General features: G+C 39.8%; 1 protein-coding gene across 1 annotated transcript in view; it reads right to left on the reverse strand.

Moving 5' to 3' along the window:
* Positions 1-18,756, reverse strand: part of CNTN4 (contactin 4) — a 215,954-nt gene extending 197,198 nt beyond the window's left edge. The window contains exons 1-2 of the mRNA XM_026035394.1: positions 18,694-18,756; positions 14,895-14,927 (exon numbers count right to left, since the gene is read on the reverse strand). The gene's annotated coding sequence lies outside the window, so the exon portion shown is untranslated. The remainder of the gene's footprint in view (positions 1-14,894; positions 14,928-18,693) is intronic.
* Positions 18,757-24,561: the final 5,805 nt, after the last annotated feature.

Raw genomic sequence — 24,561 nt, forward strand, 5'->3', positions numbered from 1 at the left:
GCTTCCACCTGAGCACTCCCACAACGCCCCATTGCCCCAAGCTCCAAGATGAGGCTACAGAGCTACCCTGGGGAAATTTCTGGTATTTAATCAATTACTTTTCATATATGTTTTATATGGCTTTTATATGAGCTTTTGGAAGTAGACCTCCTTTACTACCCCAAGTCAACAAACTTCCAAACACACATGCAATAAAGCATAAACATCCCGATTAGTTGCATATAATTCACAGGCATAATCTGCACATCTGGTTCAGTAGCTCTCCTGCACACATACAAGACAGTGGGGGTTCTTTTTCCTTTTTTTTTTTTTTTTTTTTTAATACTACATTTCATATCTTGATCCAAAGACCACTGTGTAAAAAAAATGCTTTTAATGGAGGTCTAAGAAGGATTTGCCTTTTTTTTTTTTTTTTTTGAAAGACCATCACAGAGCCAAGATTCTGAAACACACTTAAGAAATCTGAAGTACTACTTGAGACCCAGGCTCAAAGGCCTTATGAGGCAAAATTCTCATTACAATCAGCAGGGGGTTGCTTTTATAATGAATATTTGAGTCAACTGATTGGAGTGCTCAACTTCTGTGATGGTTAGAGCACAAGATATTCTTGACTGAATGATTTCTCTGCAATGCTCCAAAATATACAGCTTCCCTTTCCTAGAAACAAGCAGTTTTAATAGAACTGAGGAGGGGTGCAATTGGGTAAAGTTATATTTAAGGTAGCCTGTTTAAGTATTTGGACTTACTTTGCAAAGCTCATGCTTAAGTGACAAACTTCAGATTTTCCTTCACAGAAATGCTTTAACTATTGGTAATTCTTTGAATACAACAATCAGGCCTGAATTTTTTCCCCTTCCACCATCAACTTCAACAACAGAACAACAGATTTTACTTAGGGTGCAGCTGTATTTTAATGCATGGTCTTTAATAAGAAGCCTATCCTTTGCTAGAAGAAAACTTACAGGACAATTCTTTACAGCAGCATGGTCTCTAACACACAGAGATGGCAAACAACAAAGCATGAGTTAGCTATTTCTCATTTAAGAGTTGTGCACTTACTTTTTAAATACAATACTTCAACAAAGGAAAAAAAATTGTAAACTCTCCCATTTCTCCCCATTTTTCCTGAAACAGGAAGAGTTCTTGGTATAATTACTGTACTTAAAGCAGCACAGTAACGTATTCAGTCTCCAAAAAGCTGTAAGCTCTTTCTAGCAGGAAATGGGCACAAAATCTGCTATTTTTCCATATACCATCGTCATTATGGATGTTATCAAGAGACTATATGCAAGTGGTAAACCAATACCTTGGAGAACTAAATCGGTTCCCTTTCTAATCTCATTTATGCTGCTGTATGCTCAGCATGGGCACAGCGAACAACTCTTCCAGTTGGTTGGGAAGGACAGAACAGTGGAGCCACGGTCTGATGTGCAAATCAAAATGGAAAGATCTTTACTCTAAAATAGCTTTAATATGATAAACTATACATAAGAAAAGTAATAAAACAGCTCCCAGGCAGACAAGCGTTCAATAAACCCAATGCATCAAGACACCAACCAGTTCCTGCAGTGAAGTTACCACTTGTGCTTTTGGACCAGTGTTACTCGTTAATCAGCTTCATATTGGCTGCGGTTTTTGCCTTGGGTCTGACGACATGAACTCAGGGACCACTTACACTTTTACTGCATATTGCCATGTCACCAAGCTGCTCAGATTTGCTCTGCTGGGAGGCTGTCTCATTCCAGGAATAGAAATTAATTAATCAGTATATTTTCCGCCCCCGTGCCAGGAAAAACATCTCTGATTAAAATGGTGTACTAAAGTTTTTGCAATCACTGCCGACATGACTATTGATTAAATGAAAGCCTTGTGAGCACTTACTCATCTTGTAGGTGTATTTATTTCATTCCTCTCAAGATCCTTTGTTTTAATTAAAGGGTATATTCTAGACACTTCATGATTATTATATATTAAAAATAAATGTTGCAAATCTGAGGGTTTTTTTAAACCAAAAACGCTTCAGCAATTGTGTGATGCGGATTCTTAACTTCAGAATTTAGATCTTTGAAACTCCAACTCAGTGACAAGCTAAGAGCTTTGAGGTAATGCTGGAGTTTCATGTTGATGCTCCCGAACCATCTAAAGAACCACATGAGCTGAGCCTTCAGAAAAACACAGTGATAAAAGTTGAGCTGGTAACACATCCAATGTGTGGGCAACACCACACAGTTTGAAGGTATTAAAGTCCCTATTCCCACATTACAGAGGAGTGTCCAATACTAAATTTCATTCCTTCTAGCTGCTGTGACCCAAAAGGGCTTCAAGAAATGAAAATGTTAACTGAGCAGGGTCACACACAAACTGTTCAACCACACTATAATGCTTAATGTCACACCAGCCAAGTGGTGAGAAAACTCTCCCTGCCACTGGAAAGCCTGGCTGCATTTATATATTTTACCTAATGTCATTTAAAGAGGCTGTAGCCTGCTTTAAAGACGACAGACACCACTGCAGGAGAGGGGAAAAAAGTACAAAAATCTTTTATATCATTGAAGTAGAAATCAGAAAGGCACTATATTTCATCCAAAACATTCATGGACAGTGTTCCACTCATGCTACTGCACTCGAATTCTTTGATACCATTTCTGTATTCCAAGGCTTTTCTGGCTGAAGTTCAATCAGGCTGTAAGCACTTCTCAGCTGATTTCTGCAAAGCCTGCTGCTGCCTTTCCTTCAAGATACTACCTAGTTCACAGCATTTCTTTTCAGCTTTTGTTTCTACCCTCATCACAAAGCAGGTGAAGTAGGCATGGCAGGGGCCTTAAGAAGGTAAGACTTTAAGTGACCTAAATTAATCTGTTGCCTGGAAGGTATTCCCAACAATGTTTGGCCACCCAAACGTTATTCCCATGTTTGCTCCATCCAAACACAGAACATCCATACGTCAAACAGTGACCCTCAGTGCTATTCCTCTTGCTGACTGCAGTGATGATAAAACCCTGCTACATAATTCAGACAGTATTTCCCCAATTATTACTGTTAAAAAATTATGACCTCACACTTGACCATACCTTCCATTATTACATTGCTATTCTGTGTATCTCTACCAAGATAACATTCACTGATTCATTTTGAAAATGGAAGAGGTATTAATTATCATACATTCTGTCAAACAAATTACACTAAATTAGTTCAATAAGCACGAGCTGTGAATTATCTGGACAGGTCTGATAAACAGAAAACAAGAAGAAGGTTTGGACACACTTCACAGTGCACACTGCACCACATTCTAACTGTTGCACATTTGCCTGCAGATGTTTCAGGAAGAATCTCCATATACATCTATTTCTTCGGTCCTTTTGTCTTTTTGTTAAGTTACTAAAATTGCATGGCATCTCTTCTGAGGAAGCCTAGATCATCCACAAAACTTGAAGCACATAAATTACTGGCACTGTGCAAGACAACCCTAATTTATGCACTTACTATGGACCCAATTAGTTCTTCTGCAACAGAATGCCAAACAGATTTCCTTAATAAAGCAGAACATATCACATCCAATATTTATAACATGCAGAGTTTTAACTCTTGTCACTTCATGTTACTAACTTCAGACTTCAAAAATGGGATTCAGAAATTGGCTTTTTCTATGAGGCACTAGGACAGAACATGGGACAGATGATCAGGTTGGACAGATCAACATCATTTGAACGCAGCTAATTGAGTGACATGGATTTACACTGGCTGAATACATTACACGTCTGGATACTACAAAACAGCAAGACCCCAGAGTACTGCAGGAGGCAGAACCATGGAGGAAAGGGCTCTCTGGAAGCTCAAGCTCCTCATCTGGATCAAATGCTGCCTGGCCATGTCAACAGGCACAGTAGGACACCAGCAAGCAGCTGCTAGCTGTAAGACACTCGCTATGCTGAGCATAGTCTTGTTACGTTTTCTTCTCTCCCAAGTCACATAGCTTAATACCTTGGTTAGGTGGAGACAATACAGAGCTCACTAGGCTGTAGCAAGGTTGGGGGAGAAGTGGTGAGACACAGCACTACCTACTGGGCTGCCAACTGTTTTTCATACTTTACCTATGGCTACTACATCAATACTTGTTGCTCCTTTCAATGTTGAAGTGCTATTATTGCAGAAACTACAATTCTGGGCCTGCTACTACTATGAGCTGTAACACAGCCCGACTGGTCTCTTCAGCTTTTTACTGAGATTGTGGTGAGTCAGTGTGGTGACTCATGTTCTTTAATAGCTAATGTTTAAATAAGGACGATATTTAAGGGGCTGAAATAAGCATATACACCACTGTTGGTTAAAAAAATAAAAAATCCACAGAAGCAGCATATGAACTTATGACTAACTGGTAAAGAAAGTAAGAGTTAAATGGATTTATTTTTTGCGTTATGGAAGAGGATTTCCCCAATGCAAATAGCAATATAAAGCATGTAATGTAGCACTCATGTTGGCTGAAACTTGGGGCAGAGTAGTGTAAGAGGACTCAAGTTTGCTCAGTTAAAACTAATGCAAAAAGACAAGAAAAACCTGCTATGTAGGTAAGAAACTAGGCCTAGAAAAAAGGAGAAAGAGCAAGTGCAATGGAGAACTACTCTACATTCTCTCTGAAAATGATAATTCAAGGCAAACGCCTTGTTTTTTTCCATACTATATGATGTACACTTACAGTGGTTAGGAGCAAAATCAACACACTAACACACAATGGCAGAATCAAGTGCACTAGGTCACATCATATGAGAAGCAAACAACTACCACCTTTTGAGATTTATTTCAAGAAGGCTAATCAAGATGACTCATTTTTATATTCATGTATATGCAATTAGCTTCATTCTTTTGCCTAATGACCTCTCAGGTCAGGATTCTTTGAACAGACTAAAAACTGTATTATGTGACTATTTTGGAGTAGAAAAGAGTTCCATATTATTTTCATTACCCCCAAAACTCTACAGCATCAGACAAAACTAGTTTTGACATAACAAATTCAGTCAGCACTTGGAGCTTTGCAGTCCACAAATACCAAAGATGTAGCCTTTATATATCTAAAGGCCTGAAATACTGGAAGAAAATGCTCATGTCTAAAGACTTTACTTTTTGCTCATGTATGTTTTACTTAAGTATGCAACAACACAATGAAGTTTACCATTTCTTAAGCAGAGGGCAGTATTACATTGGTAAACTTTTAAAGTCACCTAATCTACAAAAGGTGAAATTGTGTTTCTGCAATATAAGGAGACATATTCCAGCTAATGGCTTCAGATACACAGGTTTTGGAGGGGGGGGAAAAAAAACCCTACATTGACATTGCCACAGAAAAATAATAAACAGGAAAGTTTATTTACTCTCCTCCCCTTCCCCTGTCAGTAAAGAAAACATTTCCTTAGCACTTTATCTCTCTGCCAAGTCTTTTTCTGAACTTGTTTCTTAAACTTAATCCCTGAAGGTTACTCTCCTCCTTAGTGAATGTCACAATTACTAGCTCATTAAATATAGATGTGCAAGATACTCTGTCCACCATTGTTTTTAAAAGCGAACATTTGCTTGCTCCTTTGGGACCTGGCACAAACTCAGTAACAAGAATAACTACTTGGAGCTTCCCTTGGATTCCTAGATGCTTTGGTCCTTCTGGGTCCTGTAATCCCACAGAACTCTTTGGACATGGCCCTTCTTAATGGAAAAGTTGATGCTGAAAACCCTGCTGAGAGATAACGTGCATCAGCAAAGGCTCCATTCCAAAACCTCCCTAGTAGTTTGACATTTATATAACATTCAGAAGCCACTTGATCATACAGCAAAGCAGTTCACATGAAAAGTATTATCTATTCCTAAATGACATCTTTCATTAAACAGATCATTTAATTAATTTGCTCTTAGGCCGGTTGATCTTTTTCTTGCATGAAAATGAGTGACTCTAAACTCTTTGGCACTGTTTCTCGCCCGCCTCCCCCTATTTAAGAAGAACTTTAGTTGTTTGCAAAAATACTACAAGAAAATCCAAGTCAGCACTAGTTAAAAATATACCACAGTATAAAGAGTTTTAGTGTAGAAACAGCATTAGAATTCAGGATTACATGAAAATGGTTTAGGAAAAAAATGAATATCATCTGGAAATCAGAAAGTTTTATGCTATTGACTTTGGGATCAGAACAAAAAAATAATGCAACCACTTTGTATATTAACTATAGAAAGTGATACACAATTTTCTACAATTAACTGACTTGAAAGTAGAGTGTAAGGGGTTATAAAAATGTTCAAAATATATCTATAAAATGCAGATAATACAGTACACGACAAATAGTCTCAAAAGACAGAAAGCAAGGCCAAAAGCCTACAAAGACTGCACACCACTGACCAGAGATAGTATTACCTAACAAGCAAAGAAAATGTTATTTGTGAGTTATAGTAAGTTGCAGAAAACACTAAAAATAAAGAAATGAAAATCCAATGAAGATGACAGCATTTTTTCAGGAGATTCACTGTGTGAAAATTTAAAGTTACTTGGCATGCATTTCACATGGACTGTCAGGCAGATTTATGTGATTTGTTCTGACAATAATCTAAAGACAGCATAAAAAGCCTAGAAACATGAGGCTCATATGAAAGCAATAGAGCCTATAACAAAAACTCATAGACAAATGTTAATAAGGTACAATGCTACATATGCCATAACCACAAGTCCTTCTGGCTTGGTGCACCTCACGTGCATCATCCAGCACCCTGCAGGAACAGCTGGGGCTCGAGGGGCTGCGTACGATCATATCCAGACTCACAATATGCAGTAGCTTAACTTGACACAACCTGTAATTAGGGCGCCACGTGGAAGTCTAACAGATGCTGAAGAAAACAACATTGCTAAATATCCGTATGTCTCATAAGGATCCTCGTACTCTGCTTCTTGGACATCTCGGTGCTGTCATTCCCTTTCATTAACATTCTAACGTTAAAAGAATTAATCCATATAATCTCCATTACAAACCGATAAGCAAGAATGTAGCTATCTATAAAATAGTAGGCAAAGAACAACAGGAGCTGACGATAAGCAAAAGAGAAAAAAATAAGGAACCTACAATTAAACTAAAAGAGAAGCAAGGATAGGCTTCCACTTGCATACACTTCCATGAAAGCCTGGAGTAGTTCCAGCATCTCCATTCAAGCTTGCACTGAGGCTAGAACAAACACAAACCGACCCAAAGGACAAACAAGCAGTTTAGGATGCTTGAACATCAAAGGTGGAAAAGCTTACTATCAGGAATATGAGCAATATACACTGTAGCAATTAAAAAGAGGAATAAATCAGACTGTCAGTAGTGATGGATAAAATTTGCATTGAAATGACAACTTAATGCACAGCTAGTATATTACAGCTACAATACTGTATACATTATGAAAAAGGCATCTAGCAGAGAAGTCAGAAAGAAGGCTACAGTGCCATTTCATAGGTGGGGGGAAAGAGGTACCTCAAATCATCAGCCTCTGAATTCTAGAGTGTTAATTCTAGAATAAGAGGCTGTGGCAAAGCCAGAAGAAAAAAAGAAAAAAAAAAAAAAGGAAAAAATAGGACACATCTCTTCAGAAGGAAAGGTTTCTTCTCCTGAGGTATCTCACATATCAAGGAAAAGGTGACGCATAACGGTGGTAATTCTTGGTGAGTAAGAGGAATGAAGAATGAGAAAAAAATGAGGAGGTAAGAAGATTTTTGAACTGCTTTGAAGCAGAGCAGCATAAAGCCGCCAAAATACTTCTGAAGTTATTGGCAATTCTGAAATACAGTTTATAATCCGTACAATTCCACTTAAGGAAATAATACCGGAGAGTTAAGCTATTGAAGTACATTAACTGACAACTAGTACACATCTTGGCATGTTTGTAACTGGTAACGAGCCAGAAGTAAATAGCAAAACAAACTGTATCAATGAGAAAGAACTATTTTATATGAAAAGGAAATGGAAAGTATGGGACTACAGCAACAGCTTCAAAGGGGCCAAGACAGGTGAAGGAGACAAAACACAGGGAAATAACAATGTATTACTGGAACAGACTCATGCTCCGATCCTGTCTTCAGGCCACTTGGGATGTTGAGGACATGGGACAATCCACATGGTTTCTGTCACCACTCAGGTTAAGTAACAGCACTGCAACAGAGATCATAACTAACACACAATGCTTTATGGAAGAAGTCTTTCAAAATGAGGAGACAGAGTAAAGATGTTTTCTAAGATAATACAGTATCTCAACGATTGGCTAAAAAAGCCCTCTCCAAATTAAGTCAAAGATCACATCTTATTTTCCTTCTCAGTAAAGACACTAACTTCAGCTCTGCTCTTAGAAAAGAGAAACTAAGAAAACCAAGAAAAAAAGAAAAAAATACCTCAAGATAGACTTCAAAATTGAAGATTAAAAAATTAAAATGTTTTTCATTCTTTGGAATTTCTGAGTTCTAGTTGGGTAGAACTACCAACAAGTAGTCCAACAAGGCTCTAACTCTGAATTTGAGTGAAGACCTTGCATACGCTAGTACAATATCAAAACCTGGTTCTGATCATTTCATACTTTATAATTTCAGCAGTGACACCTCTGTGTTTGCTGATTTGAACATTTTTTTGCCTTATGAATATCTGGGTTAAGGGGCATGTGAATGCAAAGATGGTATACTTCATTTGCATTCCTTAAGTAAATATTTAATATTCTAGTATACTGGAATGAATGTCCTTAGTGTTAATTGATGCTACTGCAAATTACTAGGGGCACAGTCAAGGTGGTTCAAATAACTGAGATTTGAAGGTTTAGTAGCTGGTCAGCAAACTATTTACCATTTCTGCTGTTCCACCTTTCTTTTTCTTACTGAAAACCTAGTAAAAATGATGTGATTCAACCTAGCAAAAAGAGTATATTCTCCTCACAAACCTAATTTCCTCTCTTCACCAGATGACAGAGCTCAAGAAGCCAAAGAAACTAAATACAAAAATAAAGTCATTTAAACAATTAATATATCCTGCTTGCTCATGCCAAATAATGCATGAGAACACTAACACAAGACAGCTACTCACAGAAAACTTGCATGACAAAACGAGAGAATCTGTTCATATTTGCAAGACAGTTTGCATAACATGCAGCAACTTTCACTGTACGTCGCTATTCACAATCCGTTCATCCCCTGGCACATCCATTTTCTCTTTGATTCCCCCTTCCTCCTCCTCTGCAAACAGCCAGGAGCTTGCTGCTCCTCTATATTCCAAGCCTTCTTTTCACTCCTCTCCGACAACGTATGGAAAGCTGGGTTAAAAAGAAAGATCAAGGCTCCTTTCTACAACCTTATTTAATGCTTATTGCATATGTATGTGTTGTCATTGTGTTATAATTTTGGGAAGGAAGGATCACTATAGCTGTCACAGTAAAGCTGTGGCTTACCTTCTTATCCTTTCATTTCTTTGTGCTGCTTACCTTCAAGTAGATTGCCTCCAACAGCTCTCCCCGTCACATTAAAGTCGGAGAGAATAACTTTCAGTATTTATAATTACAACAGCCATTGCTTCAGCCAAAGTAGAGACTCTGCTTTTAACTTCGCAGCATCACATAGGGCTTCTGCATGGCTATATTCAGACTTTCTCTCTCACACCTGAAAAAAAGCTCTTTCATGTTCATTTTGATGCTGGATTCTGATCAAGCTGCTTGAGCTGAAGAAATTCTCAGAAAGGGGCTTTGTAGATTACTAACACTTTTTTTTCCCCCCCGGTTAACTATGAAACATTGAGTAGAAAGACATGGAAGGGCTGAAGTTTACTTATCAAGATAAAAACAGAGGGGGCAGTTTCAGTTCTTCAATCCCAATAAAGCTCCCATGCTTTCACACACTCAGATCAGACAGCCTGCAAGGATCTATCAGCTGTCTCTTAAACCCATGTGTTCTAGCACAACGAGAGATCATTCTAACCTAAATTGTTTCCTAAAAGGAAATTTTAAGAGGGGTTTAACAGTGCTTATGATTTTAAAAGTTCAGCCTGTATCTACAAAGCTCTAACACACTAAATATCATAGATCTATCTTAATGAATTCAGCTATCCAAGACTGCTATCAGCAACTGATTGCTCAAACATACAGTGTTCCTCTTCCAGTTTGTAGAGGAAGATGCAATGCTCAATTCAGATTAACCATCCACCAGAAAGATGTTCAGAAAGCTGAATAGGTGCATTAGGCAGACACACGCATGGCCACAAGTAAACAGAGAATTGTCTTGTCTAGAACTGTCATTCCAGCATTTTCCAGGAGCACTAAATTCACTTAAGTATCCCCTGAGGCATCAACCACCACAGACTACAGATTGATGGATACAGTCTCAAACAAATGCTACGGTGATTTTAATCAAATTACAGTGGACATTTTTTCGCCAGGCCTCCAGACTCCACATTACTTGTTGGCTTCCAGTGATTCAGCACTTTATTCTTCAATACAATAATGCCTCGATAAGACAGTTTCTCACTCCTTTCAAGTAGTGCTTTGGACAGCACCTACCTACCCATATCCTTGTTACTTAAGGCTCTCATCCCCTTCTCCCCCTCCCCCTTTTTCTTTTTTTATAAAAGTCCTTTCCCTTGGACATATTCCTTTTGCTTTCAGACTCAGCCACTTCTACATCCGCTAGAAGACTTCATCTTTCAGCCTTTTAAGAGTCCAGGAAGCATCCTTACAATATATCTTCCTCAAAGCTTTTAAACTTGACCTGGCTACACTACTGCAGAACTTAAAGGGGAGAGAGAGAAGACATAAGAAAGCAAACATAAAAGCTCAGAGGATACAGGCAGGCAGTGACCCCTGCCTATAAGTCATCTGTAAAACATTCTTTCCTGTATCAGAAAAATACATATTTATTCAGGTATTTACAGGGACTTCCTCAACAAAACTGCCAACTGGCTCTTTTTGTAATCCATCTAGTAACAGTGCAAAGTTCAGCGAGTCACTGAACAGATTTGATAAATCGGCATGGAATATATTAGCTAAAAACACAGCACGTAAAGTTGGAGAATTTCGATTACTAATGCTTGCCATATGCATATGAAGAGAGTGAGCCTTAACGTCACAAAAAAAAAGAAAAAAAAAATGTGTTGGAATAAGATTTAGCCAGAATTTGATACTTAAAACAGGCAAAAGTAGCTGTCAGGACTTGCCCATTTAGGGAGGGGAGGAAGGAGAGGAATACATTAAAATTTTTGTTTGGTTTAGGGGGTGTTTACTACAGTAATTAACGGTAAAAATAGGATATTCATTCCCTTTTCTCATGACTACCCAGCAGCCATTACCTGTTTGTCTTAGAAAAATAAGCCTTGAAATCCTTGGACCCAGTAGCATTCGAAGTGTGCCATCCATCACACAGAGTAATAAATTATCAAACTCATGTGCAGCAGTAGGGCCACTTCTAGTGACATTTTATCATCAGAGATAATTTCCCCTTACTTGTAAGACTTGTACCACATGAAATACAGAGTACACCAGAATCCAAAATTAAGAACCTCAAGGAGGCTGGAAAATCACAATCTGCACACACAAACATAAGGTCTGGAATTGCCATCTTACCCCAGCCACAAGGAACTGTAAAAGCACTATGGTCAGAACATATTTACAACATCCTAATCTTCTTGTAAAACCATGATAATCTCTTTATAGCATCAACCAAGTGCAGAAGAGTGGATTTGCTTTAATATATAAATAATGTTTGTATCCAGTTTCAAGAACACAATGACATTGCTGACTTACAAGTAATTCTTCAGCAGGGTCATTTTCAACCCCATACACACACAGGGAACACAGACAATATGTACCACCAGTTCACACACTTTCTGGAAGCCATTTATAGCAAATGTTTTACATAACTGTAAAGAAATATCTCACCAAATTGAGTTAAATGTCCAATATTTAGGTACCCTTCCAAACCTGCTTGCAAAGGACTTTTCTTGCAAGGGCAGGTGCTCATGCCTTTTAACATACTTTTATTATAAATTTTGCTCAAATATCTGATTGACACTTTCGTGTTCATTTTGTTCTTGTGAACAAAAGTCAAACCATGAATACTCCATCATGAATATTGTTTTTACATGATGGAAAATGAAAAATGGCTCAAATTAATTGCTTCCCTGCAGTATCTAAGGATAATCCAAATAATATGTACCAAAAATTGTCTTTTCATTTTGCTGTAAAATCAGTGAACCATCTCTAAGGCACAATTTCAAGAAAAGCAGAGGCTGCCTGTCTTCTAAAAGGCACATCCCACTAAATCCATCATAAAATAGCAATTTTGTTCATTTAGTTTTTGTAATCACTCAAGACCAACTGATGTAGTCCCAGCTGTTTAGGTTTGCCCTATTAAGGGAGGGATTGGTGGCACCACGCTTCAAATTCCCGTTGTCAGCATCAAGACATCCATACACAGGGCACCCAGGAAACTACCCCTCTGATAACAAGCACCAATGAGAAAAACCCTACAGTTTCGAGCCCTGGTGTAATTAACTGCCATGTGGTCTATAAAGCGCAAAACACGCCCATTATAACTTCCTTTCCTAGAGCTATTGTCCCACACAGTCAGTATTCCCATGCAGAAAATGACACTCTCAAACACAACTGTACAGTGTGTCTGCTGGTAACGTTTCTAATTAAAATTGCACTGTAATGTCTGATCACTGAATGCAAAGCACAGATGCTACAAGCTTTCTGAGATGACTGTTAGCCTGTAGCTGTTTTAATTACCTTGACAGGTAATAAAGCAGCATTTTATAGTTATACCATTAAAATGCACAAATATTTTGTTTCAAATTTGTACTTACAGAGTCACTTCAGGAAATCAGCACCAGTTATTGTTTACCTAATGGGCCAGAAACAAAAACCTGTACTATCACAGCAAAAGACCTATAAAACGTCTTACTTAACTACAGAAATACTCCAAGGAGCCCAAGAATGTGTAAACTTTCACTATAAATAAAAATATATACATATATACGCTTACGAGACCCCCACCGGAAGGTTTTAGTAGAATTTAAATCCTCAAATAAACAAACCTGAGGCTCTCAGACCACCCCGTTTCATACTAGAGCTGCACAGAGCTCTCCACTTTGCCACACAGAAGAGAGACAAGAGAACCAGGCCGCTCTTCTGACTCTTCCTCCATTAAGTGTAAGTTCTAGTTCACACTGCTGTAATCTAAACATCGCATACTGCATCACCTAACCTCTAAGCACTGGCATTCTCCAAGTACTTATTCACAATTTATTTTCTAATAACACTTCCCTGCAAATGCCACCCAGGTTTGTATCAGAACTGAGGTATTTAACACAAATGCTGATTACATTCTTATTGATGCTAGTGTTTACCAAACAGCAGATTCTTCTGTAAACAGAAGCCTATTTCTGTGCTTCTGCCTACTGCTCTAGCAGGGCTGACAAGGCAGCAGCGTGTGCTGACACCTGCCTAGGGTCTTGCACATCCACCCTCCGACCAACACGTACGGACTGGGAACACAGAACAGGAGACAACCAAGTCTGCAGCCAGAAATAGCGTGTCTGCATGATCAAGGTCGCCCAACTCATCAGCAGCGCTCTCCATTCATGTCTCAGAAACATTTCCCAATGAAACAGGGATCAGCAGCACTTGTTACTGGGGGAACCTTGAGGAACCACCTGGGAAGAGGTTGGAAGCTTGTGTGGGAGTGCTCGCCAAAGGCAGCCCAAGACCATTATTCAAAGTTATCTTTTATATGAAGAAATATGCTTTTCTTTTCATACCCATAGAAAGTGGCATATCATAAAATTTATCACCCAGTCTTTGAAAACCTCAGAGATGGCTTTTCTAATTTCAGAACATCCAAGCTGAATAATATTAGTCTCAGTCTGAAACAGTCATTCACTTTGGATTTTAAACACCCACCACTAAGGAGAAACTTTTGAATTACTCAAAGAAAAAAAAAACAATTAAGAAATTAAATATTTTGATGACAAGCTGTCTGTAACCTCTCAGAACAGATAAAGCAATAATGTCTAAGACTAAGAAAGAAGACAGTAGGGAAGCGTTTTTAAAGGATTATTAATTCATTTCCGCAGTTATTCCTACATATTTCATTGTAAGCTCTGAAGAGGTTTTCTACAGATTCTTTCAGATCCTTTCAAGAAATCAGAATATAATTCATACTCAGAAGGCTATTCTTCAGCAGCAGATTTATCTGTGGAGACTGGCTACATCAGTCAAGTCCGGTGAACTGCAGTTAGCCACAGGTCAAGGCAGTGCAACAGGGAGGCAAAGCAAACAGCAGCAGGAAAGGCACAGCCTTCTGCTCCAACTGCCCGACAGGTATGTGTCTGTACTGCCCTGGCTTCTGCCCCAGAAGCAAAAAAGTAAAAAAGAAAAAGAAAATGGGAACTTTGAGTTATACAGGAGGAAGCCTTCCCATCAACAATATTGGCTCCTTTAGACTTCAAAATGTAGATGCTATAAATAAAACTCATTTTCAGAAGCCTCTCAGTATACACTTGAATTATCAGAGTTGATCCTTCAATGACTAACTGAACACCAGCTTTGAAAACCACTAAAAAGGCAAGTCAAAACACACTAAAAACATGCATCCATAGCATTCTGCAAAAGGTTCATTCACTACATATAGTCTTTTAAAACAATAGTCTTTTTACAAAATGACCATTGCTACTGTGGGTTATATTACATAAAATGCAATATATGTTATGGAACTTAAATGCAGAGTGACACTTTCAGTTCAAAAGGGAAACAAAACCTACTGCCAGTGCAAAGAATGCATAGATAGATAGTGGAATGGTTTAAAATCATGATTTAAAAAAGTATCAACAAATTAAAATTAATATTAAGGTATTATTACATACCCCAGTGCTGGTCTTCAGTCAAGTTTCCAATTCCTGAAAGAATACACATAGAAAATTCGTTACCTTGATATTTTAAGTCACTAAATTCATTCTTACACACACTAGCTTACTAGCAAGAGAGATGCTGTCCTTGATCATCATTAGGTTGGTATTTTCAAAGTTGCCCTCCATTGTCATAGCCTCAGCACAACTGTCACCAAACAGACTAACCAACAAAGCAAAAGCCAACAAGCAACTGAGATGAACTCCTGTCCCCAAAAGCGTCAATGCAACAATTACATAATCCAAGTCACTTGTTAAGCAAATTCTGGAAAGTCAAATTAACAATGCATATTGCTTCCCATTGTATCATATAGATTCACACACTCTGCTGCTGGCTACATTGTGGCATACGCAAAAATCTGTGTATTTGAAATCCGAATCAGATGAGCACAATCATGCAGAAGTACAGGAAAAAGAAAGCAAAGGAAGACATGGGTCTTTTGCATCTACTCTCACAATTATCAACACAGTCCAGTCAGAAATATTACTCTATTTCCTTTGACTATTCAAGTTATCAGGCTGCTCATAGAAAGCTTAAGAGAACCATTTATACAAGTTAAGAAATGTAAATGTTTTTATATCACTATTCCTACATACTTTTAAGCACCTTAGACATCTCTTGTTACTAGAGGGAAGGAGAAAGAGAGAAAGAGGGGGAATAAATAAATAAATAGCCTTCAATTTCCACTTTGCAAATGCAGATCTTCTCTACAATAGTGTTTCTCTGAAGTACTCTTGAGTATGGTTGGGCATATAGGGTAGACAGTCAAAGCAGAATATAAATTCTGCACCAGCAAGGTTCTTTATAATAGTAAACCTGCAAAATATATACATATTTTGAAGATCAAAGTACTTATTTTAGCATTTGAAATTAAGCAAACAAGAGTTTAATCAGGAATAAAGGAACAAGTATACTTAAAACTCCATTTATTTCATTTCAAAAATGGGCGAAACACTGGGGCGTGGGATATAAACCCTCCCATGCACAACAGAGGGGTTGGGCTGGTTGCTCACAGGGGACACGGTGGCTCACGGGGGACTCTGAATCAAGTGTTCATTTCTCTCTTCTCCCACCTCCTCACCATATGCACCTCCCACTAGCCTGGTGCTGCTTATTGGCCTGCTCACAGTCTGATCTTCCTTCAAATTCAATGTCCATCGAATGCTACGGCCACTGAACCGTTCTGGGGCAAAAAATGGTTGCGTTGAAACTCATCCAACAAACAGATGAAACCAGCAGCATGCACTCGCTCCCGAGCCTCGCGAGCAACCAGCTCCCGGCTCCCAACAGCAGCAGTGGTGGTTTCACGGGTGGCACCACTCAGACAACGCAGAAACTTACGGGGGAAAATAGGAAAGAGGCAAATGCCGAAAGTTTTACTTTCGGTACAGGATTTCATCCCAACAGTAACTGCAAAAAGCTGAATCCTGCTCTTGGTAGTCAGATGTTTGAGCTGGTTATTAAAGTAATTGCACTGTAGCCTCACAAGCTGCGTTGAGCCTGGATTTCCAGCCTTGAAAAGCTGATGCCTCTAAACTACATTAGCACCAAACATTCAGCAGCACCCAAGCAATCTTCCTAAACAAAACGGGGAATTGGTCATAGCTGCCAATCAATTCAAATCCTCACTTTTTCACCCAGGTAAAGAATGTACCAGGACTGCTGTCAGAGCAAAACCAAACAGTGCTCTCCTACATAACATCATGTAATGCATCACTGCAGAAACTCAGCTGAGGAGCTGCAGTATTTTTGCAGCCCTTCTCAAGAAGCTTGTAAGGCAGGTGTGAAGTCATCTCCGAAGGTGGGGACGCCAACACTTTCTGTATCACGCTAGTTGCTCTCTCAGCTATAACTTGCAAAAAAATCAGTTTTAAGTGACATTCACTTAACATAAAATAATAGCACGTTTTTCAAGTAAAAAAAAAATCACTTCTGGGCAAAAATAAAAAGACATCTCAGAGAAATGTGTGCTTAGTGACACAAAAAAGTCTCCTTCAGGTGAAGGTAATTCCTTGGGATTTGGCCACCTCTACTCGTGATAAGAGCCTGAAGAACATTCAATCTAGTCTGCAGCCAGCAGAAGTCTCTCTCTTTCTCTCCAAGTTTACCTTGAGACACTAATGCAGACTGAGCAGAAAGAAGCTATCCCGTGGAAAGTTCAGCTGAGTTTTGCATCCTGGAAATCTATGCAGCCTCAATTAGTAAAGCATACAAATACTTACATCCCTAATGCATTATCCTCAGAGTACTTACTGTCTGCACAGTAAAGCTAATGCTATCTCCCTATATCCACTTTAATCAAGGCTCTCATCCTCCATCAAGTTAACGAGCCTAAACATCTCCCATGTCCTGATAAGTAGATAGCTACAAAGGGCATCTACCTTCCTCACTCGTACAGAAACATCATCAAAGCAACTCAGGGAAACTTTCAGAAAAGTGGGAACAGAAGCACAACTGGTTGATGGCAAAAATGTCACTGTTGCATCAGGCCCTGAAGCCCCCAGATGAGATCCCCCTTCAATCTCTTTGAGCTGTTTTTTTTTTTTTTTTTTTTTCCTGTTTCCCTTCTCTCCATCTCTGTTCTGGACCCATGTCCACCCAGCCGGCCTCTTCTGTGCTGCTCTGCGTGGTCTGCAGAACTACGGTCTGATTTACTGTCTTCCAAATGCTGTAATAGGCCTACTGGCTTATCAGTTATTAAATAATCAAGTGCTTCAGAACCCACTCTTGTTCATTTTCATTTTCAGCAGTCCTACCAGCCTTCATGAAGAAGGATGTTCCTACTGCTTTCTGCATTTCTGCTCCAGGAGAATATTTATCAGAGCAAAGCCCATGCCCACCTACCTGTCTTTTCCCTAGTCCCAGCTGAGCTCCCTTTTCGAGAAGAAAACAAGGGGCACTTAACTCTGAAGCATCACCCAATCTTAGTACTTATGTGAATAGCAAGCGGTCCAGCAATGGGGATGGACCACAGCATTACCCACACGTCCTCAGAGGCACATCTCGCACAACAGGGAAACCACATTTGATTCCTCCTCATCTGCCAGCTGCAGCTGATATATTCGCAGCCCTTCCTGTAACATTTGAATCCTTGGCTTGCCTCCTATTCATGAATTCAAACATTATTATTAACACAATAGATGGATGATGGAAGCTAAATGGAAGAGATAACATTTTCAGAAACTGAAATATAAATCCAGAATATTTGTCACAGACATTTCCTGTATATTTAAGCACTGTTTAGCGAGTCAGCCAAAAGCACTTTTTAAGTGTAATCTCTCTCCTGTAAAAAAGCACTCACAAAGCCTAATCGCCAACAGAGCTCTCCCAGGGCTTGATAGGTTTTAACTTCAAAGTAAAATGTTGCCAAAATAGAGATCTCATGTGGTTTAATGTATCAAAAAAGTGAAAATTAAACATATCAGTATTATTTTGAGGTAGCAAAATATCTTGGTCTCATCGAGTGGAAAAGAGCATTACACATTTATATTGGATTTTTAGGCTTCATAATGCAATTTGTTTGATGTCATTTGCTTCACAAAGGGAAAGAACATCGAACTGCATGACTGCATATCGATAATAAAATGATCTTTAGACACTAGAATCCTTTGCAGAGACTGCAAAAGAAATCTGGAAATGATTCACCAGGTGGTTCATAAATTGAACCTCTAAGCTGCATAATCCTTAAAGTTGTCTTCTGTTGCTTAAAATAGGCTTTCCTGCTCTAACAGAACAGGCTCAAAATACACTGCTTACCAAATACACGTAGAGAAGAGGCACAAACTTGAAAAAGATGCTCTTCAGAAGCTATTTTTCCACTGTAAGACTACAAACGAAAGGTCAATGTATTAGCAAAAATCCTGAAGCAACCACAGGCCACAGCTTGTGGAGGTGAGAGCGTGTTCATCCCCTTTCTCCTCTAAAGGCAAAGCAATGAAATGCACTCAGCTGTTCTGCACTGGCTGTGAATGATCCTCTAGCTCTTTGATTCGCTGATTAAGAGATCCTGTGCTCATCTGCATACAGAACATCCACCCAGGCACTTATCACGAAAGGTTATTTAACAGAACATGCCAGGCTCTGATGACACAAATGCAAAATGCACTGCAGACACAGTCACTTCTGGTTTGCCTGTGCGAGCTTTTTCATTATCAAGATATTTCATTTCATTTTTGCAGCTTGTCTTCCAAGCAACAAAAGGGAATGGGTCATACCAGCTCCTCACTGGAGGAGAGAAAAAACAACTACACCTCCACACCCCACATTTTATTCACCACCACACTACAAATTTATAATCATCTTAATTTTTAATGAGATGTCAAAAGCCCATGTGGGGCTTCTAATGCTGTAAGAGATCCAAGTTTAACTCTTCACCTTGATCTTTCACTCTGCTGCAAAACAGCTGTTGTTCAACATACAACTACCAGGCAAAGAGCCGCTTCACTTGCGGGCATCTAAAAGAGCAATCTGCTCCCCAAATCCAAACCAACAGTTTCTGAAACACCAACTTCCTCCTTTAAGGGAAAAGCCTCTCCTCTCCCTCTCTCTCTCTCTCTATGTATATATATATGTATATATAAATCAGATCTTCTAATACTTCTGTATTTCTGTGCTTTCTTTTCAAATTCCCATTTGCTGATTCAGATAGATTCCCCTTGGCAAAAGCCTTCAGCAGCTGAAAGACACAACGCAAAGGATGTGTTTTAAAGTCCTGAGTGATTCTTGGATCCTTCCATTAGTACCCCTCCAATTCTGGCGCCATCATTCTTTGTTATATTGAATCTTTTATTACCAGGACTGAAATGCCAGAAGTCAAAGTCTTATGTGCAGTCAGAAAAATCTCTAATCACTTGCAGCCAATTACAAAACAGTAGACAAGATGAGTGACAAAAATAAATAATTAACCTCCCTAAAAATGGGCACCAAATAATTTCTACTTTGCAAGTTATTGCATTTGGGTCTTGCCAGAGATGGCAATTTAGCATGTATTTGCAAGCTAAGGTATGCAGTCACACAGTTCTGTTTGGTATAAATAAATTCCCGCAATATTTACTGCTTGTAAACATTTTAAACTTCAAGCAAGATTATCTTTCTAATACTCAGCAATGTGAGATTTTGTGACCTTTTGCGCTGAGAAATTATCCTCGCAAAAGATAAAATGGAAGCACGCCTACACTCCATCCTTGCTGCAGCTACAACTCCATCATCGTGAGATTGTTTGTTTTCAATTTGTTCCCTGTCCTTACAAACCAGGTGACATTTCAGATTGCCCACATATTCCCTCAACACCATGTTCTCTAAAAAACACGCTCTCTTACTTTCTGAGTACTTGCAAAAATTGCTAACTTACATAACCAGGTGACAGTGCACATATATACAAAGCCTTCAGATGATTTCTGATTTCAGCACAGGCATATCAAACAAAATGTGCATCTGCTCGTGCTTAGCTCGCAATCTTTTATGACGAAGTAACAGCAGGGAGACGGCACCTGGCTTCACATTGCTCCATTCAGCTAACTTGCATCAAGGCAAGAGGCAGGTTAGATGACTTCAGATGCACGGTCACAGCTTTAGTTCAAGTCTGGAAATTTGGACCAGAAAAATAAGTACAGCAACAACCAGACTTCGACAGGGCCCCCACAACAGCACCCTCTGCTTCTGGGGCTTGTTTCGAGCAGGAAGCCCACATCCAAGGCGAACCGGGGTGTGCCAAAGCACCAAGTCAGAGATTTTTTTTTTTTTTTTTAAATCCCTCTTCTCTCTGAAGAGGAGGGGTGGCTTAAGCTCCAATAGCCCATACACTGCTGCATTTCGTTTATTAAGGTTCTGAAAAGTAATGGAGCCAGGTGGGCGTGCTGCTCCCTTGCTTGGGACTCGCTGCCACCGTGTCCGGGGCGGAGGGGAGACGGCTGCAGCTGCAGCGGCCACAACTGCGGGCACGAGGGGACCGGCACGTGCCTTCGTCCTAGGCAGAGCGCTCGGCCCAGAGGCAGCGGTTGCCGACGGCTGCTCCTGCTGCCCGGAGGAAAACACGGCTCCTAAAATCGCTGACCAGGAACAAGCTGTTGCATTATCCATCATTGGGACGTGCAAATTAGCAAGTCCCAGGTGCCAGCTACCTGCTAGGGAAAAACACTAACAATACTAATAAAAGTTATCTTGACCTTAAAAAAACACCAAAAAAATTGTTTATGTACAGTATTTGGAGAAGAGGAAACTCAGATCATTTGCAACCTTAACACACAAAGAACTATTCAAATATTTTATTTTTTTTTAACCAAAGTCAGTAAGTTCTAAGCAGTGCATTGCAAGGAAGGGAATGAAAAGGTAATAAAATGGTTATTGCACAGTGCAATAGCAAATACCTCACGAAAGTTTCCAAGCTGTAGAGCATGTCAGCAGTGATTGAATGATACTGTCACTCATTTGACCCTGAATGTGTCTGTCTTTTCATGACACAGCACCTAGGATTTGTTGTTCTCTGCAATTCTATCACTAATCAAAAAATCACGTTAAGCCATACCCTAGTCAGATGTTTCCTCCAAAGTATTCATGAAATACTGACAAATAACAGCAAACTGAGCTTGGATAAATAGCTTTTTGCCGCAAGTTCTTCACAAATGATCAGTTTCTAGATCAAAGTAATCAAAATATACAAAAATCTTACACTTGACCAGCAGCAAACATTTTTATGCGAATAACATAAACATTTTTATGTGAATAAATATAAGTAGAAGCTAGAAAACTAAGACCAGCAATAAAATCAGAAAGGACAAAAGAAATAACAGAAATAAACCTTCCCATCTGAAATAAATTGTAAGACTGCAAGTCATTCAAATGGCAGTGACGAGCCTGGACCCATCTGACACCCCTGGAAGTGACACACACCAAGTTAATGGCTATAGAGAATTCGTGCACTTAGTTTGATAGCTTCCACCTAATGAATAACAAGTAAACTATTTTCTTTTAAAAGAAAGTACAAAAGCATTAGGCAAAACCTGGACATCTATCAAGACTAAAATACTTTGAAGCAAAAGACGCCGGTGAAAAGCTGCATCCACCCGTACTAACGGGAAGGATCACAAGGAAGCCTAACATACTGTTGCAAATTGTTTACTTGAGACTTCAAGTAACTTTAAAACTGAATTTCCTATATCTAAATATTTGGTGGCCAAGAAGGCCAACGGGATCCTGGGGTGCATTAAGAAAAGCATCTCCAGCAGGTCGAGGGAAGTGATCATCCCCCTCTACTCAGCCCTGGTGAGGCCACATCTGGAGTACTGTGTCCAGTTCTGGGCTCCCCAGTACAAGAGGGATGTGGAGCTGTGGAGAGAGTCCAGCGCAGGGCTACCAGGATGATCAGGGGCCTGGAACATCTGCCCTATGAGCAAAGGCTGAGAGAGCTGGGTCTGTTCAGCCTGGAGAAGAGGAGGCTGAGGGGGGACCTGATCAGCGTGTATAAATACCTCAAGGGAGGCAGTGAGGAGGAGGGGGGCGGCCTCTTTTCAGTGGTGGGCAGGGATAGGACTAGAGGAAATGGCTTCAAACTGAAGCATCGGAAGTTCCACAGGAACTTAAGGAAGCATTTCTTCACTGTGAGGGTGACAAAGCACTGGAACAGGTTGCCCAGAGAGGTTGTGGAGTCTCCTTCTTTGGAGATCTTTAAAACCCGCTTGGATGCAGCCCTGTGCCACGTGCTCTAGGTGACCCTGCGTGAGCAGGGGGGTTGGACTCGATGACCTCTGAGGTCCCTTCCAACCTTCGGCATTCTATGATTCTATGATTCTATGATTCTAAATGGACCCCAAAACAGTCACACCAAGTACGGCTCCTTCCCCAGCTCCTACCTTAATGCCATGCAGAGGACTGGGAACATTTCATTTTTACTCCCTCTAAAGTCACAGGTTACGCCAGGGTGGGAGGGGAGTCTCTTGCAGAGCAATCTGGTCACGCTGGGAAGGGCACCGAGCTACCAGTCTGCAGCCCAGCCCTTTGCATGCCAACTGCAGAACAAGCTGCACTGCCCAGCCTTGACATCTGTCAAAATAGAGCAGTCTCAGGTTGCCATTTATATAGGGTTCTTTCCCACGCCACCTCATCTCCTTCCAGAGGCTCATGAATAAACAGTATTATTTTCAGGGAAAACTAGAGAACGGTAACAGCTTCAGGATTTGCCAAAAGCCCTTCATATATCTGCACATATACACTATAGGTGCTTGCACGTATAAAACTTGCATGAATTGCTAGAGTTTTCTGTTCCTACAAACTTGCCACTTGAGCACTTTCCTCCTGTCTCTCATGGACCTGTTTTGCCAAATGCCCATTCAGCTTCACCAGGCAACGAGCTCAAGAACAGCTAGGTGACAAAACCAAACCAGCAAACAAAACAGCATGCAACCCTCAGTCCTTCCTCCTCATGCTGGGCAATCTAAAAATAGGAATTTGTTTGGCTAAATTCATTAATATGTCAACACTAGGTTGTACCGTAGTGTCACAGGCAAAACAGTCTCAACTCGGGGAATTTCACTTAAATCAGTGCCAATTAACAAGCTCTTAATTACTGATATGGGCATTGAGGAACACAAAGACAGCAATTAAGCACTTGGGGAAACATGTAATTTGTGCCAGGGTAAGAGGGGGCCAGGTTTGCTCCTCTGCGAGGACTGAAGCCAGAGGAAGGAGAGCGGCTCCAGCAGCAACTTGGCGATTGCCAGGATCACAGGGAACCTCGTGAGAGGATTTTGGAGCAGTTTGGAGCAATATTCGATACTCTCCCCACAGCTCTGCTCCCTCCAGCGCCACCTCAACCGCAGAACAGCCGGGCGCTTAATGACACCGTGTCGCCAAACGCCTGTTGTTCCTAAAGCAGATTTGTTGTGGCTGCTGCAGCACGAGCGGGTACACGAAAATCTGTTCTGTTCCCATGGAAAAAAGGAGAGCATGTACCTGCCCCCTAATACGGAAAATTCACCAGTTCAGGAGAGATGGCATCTAAGGTCACAGATGCTCAAATTCACAGGTATACAGAGTGAATTATAGCATCTACAGTTATCTCCAAATGCATGTTAGTACACTTTATAAAAATAAGATTTCTGTAGGATGGTATATTTTGCATATCTTTATGTATTCTCCATAAAATCTGCTAAGCAAGTTAGCTTCCAAGTCCTTACGCATTTGAAATTTTCAGAAATTAAAATATTTACAAAACTTCGATTTTGTTCTGCTGCGCATCGCACTTCTTTTTCAAACAAAGTATTTAACTAAAGCCTTGGGTTAAGTGCAGCTCAAAGGTAAAACAAATAGAACTTGTAGCAAAACAGAGCTTTACTGCTTTTATCTAATTTAAAAATCAGATTCTGGTTTTCTCTCTGAAGTCTCTGTATAACTCCAATTAAGTTAGCTAGAAAGTGTTTGAGGGAGATTAAAATTAGACTGCTCAGGAATTCTCTATAAATATTTTAAGTCATACTAGTCTTTTTTACAGAAATTCTGCTTTTGTAAAGAATATTTTTGTGTTGCTATGCTTTTGTTTTTAAAGGGAAAGTTTAAGCACTCATCAGGAAACCCCATTTCTGACCAAAAACACACAAGCCAATTTAAAATTCAGATCAATGTCAAAATCAA

The sequence above is a fragment of the Nothoprocta perdicaria genome, unplaced genomic scaffold, assembly GCF_003342845.1.
Source record: "Nothoprocta perdicaria isolate Ctin4 unplaced genomic scaffold, notPer1 scaffold_16, whole genome shotgun sequence".
NCBI lineage: Eukaryota > Metazoa > Chordata > Aves > Tinamiformes > Tinamidae > Nothoprocta > Nothoprocta perdicaria.